Genomic DNA, 5,502 nt, shown 5'->3' on the forward strand with positions numbered 1-5,502 from the left:
CATTCTGCAAGGCCACCATCACCCTGATACCAAAACCAGACAACGATGTCACAAAAAAGAAAACTACAGACCAATATCACTGATGAACATAGATGTAAAAATCCTCAACAAAATACTAGGAAACAGAATCCAACAGCACATTAAATGGATCATACACCATGATCAAGTGGGGTTTATTCCAGGAATGCAAGGATTCTTCAATAAGTGGTGTTGGGAAAACTGGACAGCTACATGTAAAAGAATGAAATTAGAGCACTCCCTAACACCATACACAAAAATAAAGTCAAAATGGATTAAAGACCTAAATGTAAGGTCAGACAGTATACAACTCTTAGAGGAAAACATAGACAGAACATTCTATGACATAAATCACAGCAAGATCCTTTTTGACCCACCTCCTAAAGAAATGGAAATAAAAACAGAAATTAAAAAATGGGACCTAATGAAACTTCAAAGCTTTTGCACAGCAAAGAAAACCATAAACAAGACAAAAAGTCAGCAACTGACAAAGGATTCATCTTCAAAATTTACGAGCAACTCACGCAGCTCAAATTCAAAAAAACAAACAACCCAGTCCAAAAGTGGGCAGAAGACCTAAATTGACATTTCTCCAAAGAAGATATACAGATTGCCAACAAACATGAAAGGATGCTGAACACCACTAATCATTAGAGAGATGCAAATCAAAACTACAATGAGGTATCACCTCACAACTGTCAGAATGGCCATCATCAAAATATCTACAAACAATAAATGCTGGAGAGGGTGTGGAGAAAAGGAAACCCTCTTGCACTGCTGGTAGGAATGTAAATTGATACAGCCACTATGGACAACAGTATGCAGGTCCCTCAAAAAACTAAAAATAGAACTTCCATATGACCCAGCAATCCTGCTACTGGGCATATACCCTGAGAAAACCATAATTCAAAAAGAGTAATGTACCAGAATGTTCACTGCAGCTCTATTTACAATAGCCAGGACACGGAAGCAAGCTAAGTGTCCATCGACAGATGAATGGATAAAAAAGACGTGGCACATATATACAATGGAATATTACTCAGCCATAAAAAGAAACGAAATTGAATTATTTATAGTGAGGTGGATGGACCTAGAGACTGTCATACAGAGAAGACGCAGCATAGAGAATTTACTTGAGGACACAGGGAGGGGGAAGAGTAAGCTGGGACGAAGTGAGAGAGTGGCATGGATATATATACACTACCAAATGTAAACTAGATAGCTAGTGGGAAGCAGCCGCATAGCACAGGGAGATCAGCTCGGTGCTTTGTGACCACCTAGAAGGGTGGGATAGGGAGGGTGGGCGGGAGATGCAAGAGGGAGGAGATATGGGGATATATGTATACATATAGCTGATTCACTTTGTTATACAGCAGAAACTAACACACCATTGTAAAGCAATTATACTCCAATAAAGATGTTAACAAAATAAAATAAATAAATAAATGGTTATATCAACTCTGCATTAGAGGAGCCAACCAACCTTGCAGTTGTTGATTGAGCCAATAGAATATTTAAATACACTCCACAATGACGAGATGTCAGAAAGACTTGGATCACTGGATTTGAATTAGAGAAAGAGATGCTTTTTAGAAGGTTTCTAAGTTATTATATTTGCAGGTATAAATCTCTTATTATACTTTCTTTTGCTTACGCTACTTCTGAAGTATCCATCAACTCTTGTTCTGTGTATGTATGTGTGTGCATGTGTGTATGTTTAACTAGGTTAATTTTGTTTCCAGTATCAGCCAAGGGTGAATCAGTAATGGCTGAGAATTGAGTGAGAAGAACTAAATGAAACACATATAAGTGGAAACATAGTAGGAAAATAAAATAGTGAGTGACTGTCAAATAAATTCAAAGCTTTTCTTCAAGTTTATGTTTGTATAAAAGGCATTCTTTAAGGTTACCTGAGGGCTAAACTCATCTTGTTTGTTACTCAAGCTTAAATTAAAACAGGAAAATCAGCAGATTTACATTTTTATTAATATTGTATTTTAAGTATTCCTTTGGCATTTTAATAAACTAAAGCTTAAATGCATCCCTATTTCATTACATATTTAACATTTTCTACATGGTGTCACTGCGTTGGTTTTCCACAGAGAGATGATTGAAACCTTAAACTGAGCAAATTTCAGAGAAGAAATTTTCTGTAATGGTTGGTGGCACTTTATTCAAAACTATTTCATCTTTAAAACTGAAAGTAATATATTAATTTAAAATACTATCTGGGGAACAATTTTGTATTGTTATGCTTCCTAACTCAATATAGTTACTGACTTAGTAATATTTATAAAGATCGATGTAAAAAAATGTCAATAAAAATGGAGGCAAAATGCATATGTATCTATTAGGTGTATATCTAAAGGTAGATTCGCATACGACCTTTTTTCTGACTCTGCATTTTTAGCATTAGTACATATTATTATTGATTCCCATACATCTGCACTTCTTCAGTAATGCTTATAGCAAATGGAAACTCTTACTGGTCATTATGATGATTTGAATAAAGAGAGCTTTGTAAAGACCTAACAATGCTGAGATAAAGTATTCAAGTCACAGAGTACTCTATGGAAAAAAAATCACCTAGAAATAACCCTTTCTTCTCATTATTTTATTTTATCTTGTTGAAAAGGGACATTTTAAAACAAAATAAACCCTGACTATATCAAGAAGTATGTTATCATAACCTCCAGTCATAACTGAGTTGCTAAGCCTCTCTCAGATATTGAACTAATGGTGTGGGTCCATGGACAGGTCATTTTTACACAGTTGCAGTACAAACTACAATAAGGCTTGCTTTATTCATTATTATATCTTTAGGAGTAGTAAAATACTTTCCAAGGAAAACAGATATTAGACCCATGTGACAACTTACTGAAAGATATTTCTGTAATCGTAAAAATAATCACACTGGAGTTTAAAGGAGATTCTGTCTGAGATATAAGAAGCTTAAAGAGCCGCATCCCATGACTTAGCAAAGACATCACAAAACTTAGGTACCAACCTAGGCTCATCAGGAGAAGTAGGGAAATTTGAAAAGCTGTATTTATATAATATCCTTTAGGCCGACATATTCATTTTTGCCTTGGAATGAATTAATACATCCTTTGTGCTCAGTCCAGCAAATTAAACTTCAGTTTAGGAAGCAAGTATAGAAAATAAAAACAAAACAAAATAAAGAAAAATATTTGCAATAGCACCCAAAAAAAAAAGAAATTAAATACTTAGATATAAATCTAAGGAACTAGGTACACGCTCTGTATGCAGAAAACTACAAACCTGATGAAGTAATCAAAGATGATCTAAATAAGTGGAGAGGTAGTATGTATTCATGTACTCATATTAGAAGACTCACTATTGTTAAGACACGATTCTTCCCAACTTAACCTTAATCATCACAAGGGCTCAGTTAAATTCGATATTGAGACTGATACCTGGCCATTTGGAAGCTTTCCTGCTCCTGAACCAACAGGCAGAAAAAGGCATCATCCTAAAGGCCTGCACCAGTAATACTATGTACTGATAGTGAGTTGCTTACACACAATAAGAGGGCTGTATATATAACTTGAGAGACTCACTGGGGTGCCTCTTACTAATTCTACAACTAATAGTAAATGTCAGTGGAGGATTAGAGCAACACAAGAGAGACAGAATCCTTAGGAATTTACACCTTTCAGGAAAGTTCTCTTTCCTCCAAACCCATCTAAAATATTCCATTGCATTTTGGATGAAACGTAAAATTTTTAGCCAAGTCTCTAACACTTACCATGTTCTGAGCCAAATCTATCATATGCCTCTTTTCTCCCTGCTACTTTACATCAGCAAATTAACCTTCTTTCCATCCTCAAAGTTGTCAAATCTACTGCTGTTCTCTTCGTACACGTTCTCTACTGGGATTCTCTCAGACTCCAGTCCTACTTAAACTCTTACTTACTGTAAAAATATGACCTCAAATTATTTATTCGCTATGAAGAATATCCTAACTTTCGAAGTAAGGTCTTTAAAAAAATTTTCTACAGTAGCCTGTACTTCTTCTCTTCTTATTAATAATTAATAGTAGGGCTTCCCTGGTGGCGCAGTGGTTGAGAGTCCGCCTGCCGATGCAGGGGACACAGGTTCGTGCCCCGGTCCGGGAAGACCCCACATGCCGCGGAGCGGCTGGGCCCGTGAGCCATGGCCGCTGAGCCTGTGCGTCCGGAGCCTGTGCTCCGCAACGGGAGAGGCCACAACAGTGAGAGGCCCATGCACCACACACACAAAAACAATAATAATAATAATTAATAATAATTAGTATAACTAAGATATTATAATTATAAAATTATTAATAATGTGGCAAATAATTATTTGCCATAACTAATTGTGTGACAGGCCTTCATACTTATATTCATACCCATTTATACTTATATTCCTTCATTAAATTAAGAATTATTTATTGATCACTTCCTGTCCTAATTCATTATGTTATTGATATACATATAAACTTGATCCCCAATTTTTTCAATCCTACTCCTCAAATGATTTTGGAATCCACAAGGCGTTCACCTCTTCCTTTCATGGTAATTCCTAGACCATGTCTCATATCCTTGGCATGTATATACAATTTTAAACTAAAACCTGTTCATCCTAATTTATGAGGCACATATGATTCTAAATACAGCATATAGTAGAGCTATTTTTAGAAAAGTAAAGAAGATAAATCTCATCTGAACCATAATCTTATTAATACTATGATGATAATTAAAGTTGTTCAATAATAGCTTAATATATTTGCATTCATTCACTCATTTACCAACCATTGATTAGTGTCAAAAATAATGCTAGTCACTGAGATATAATTAGTACCAACACCTATTTCCACCTCTAAGCCTACAGAAAAATTTTAGTCGAAGGTATAAATGTATCTCAAAATAACATATTTAAAATAATTGTATAATGTACAAGAAGAGGGGAATTCCCTGGTGGTCCAGTGGTTAAGACTCTGCACTTCCATTGCAGGGGGCACAGGTTCGATCCCTGGCTGGGGAGCTAAGATCCTGCATGCCACATGGCGCAGCCAAAAAAAAAAAAAAATTAAAAAGTATAAGTGTGAATATATATTAAATACAGCTAGAGATTTTGGATGGTTGGTTTGTCTTAAACAGGACTTAAAAAAAAAATAGACATGCCATCATTTCTGTCTTTTCATTTCAGATCTCTGTCTCTCAGAGCTTGGAATCATTCTACAGACATGGTTTCTCCATGTGGCAGGAGAAATGACAGCCAGAATCCCTCTAATTAAACACTTCCTTAACAACTCTTCTCTCTCCCCACTCCCTATCCCCCTGGAAGGAGAGATTATGTCTCTAACAATGTCCTTACTTCAGTCTTTGGTCTCAGCTTCATGTTTTTAACCAGTGATTCAGAGAGATGTCATACAGTAACTGGCAAGGTCGCTGTCATGTACCACTCCCTCCCAGGACCAGCTGGCATTTTGGAATCACC

The 5,502-nt window shown here is 36.0% G+C and overlaps 1 non-coding gene across 1 annotated transcript; it reads left to right on the top strand.

Moving 5' to 3' along the window:
* Positions 1–4,973: 4,973 nt before the first annotated feature.
* Positions 4,974–5,046, top strand: TRNAG-UCC (transfer RNA glycine (anticodon UCC)). Its single transcript has one exon. It is a non-coding gene; the product is annotated as a tRNA-Gly (tRNA).
* The last annotated feature ends 456 nt before the right edge of the window (positions 5,047–5,502 follow it).

Source organism: Orcinus orca, chromosome 15 (assembly GCF_937001465.1).
Source record: "Orcinus orca chromosome 15, mOrcOrc1.1, whole genome shotgun sequence".
Taxonomy (NCBI): domain Eukaryota; kingdom Metazoa; phylum Chordata; class Mammalia; order Artiodactyla; family Delphinidae; genus Orcinus; species Orcinus orca.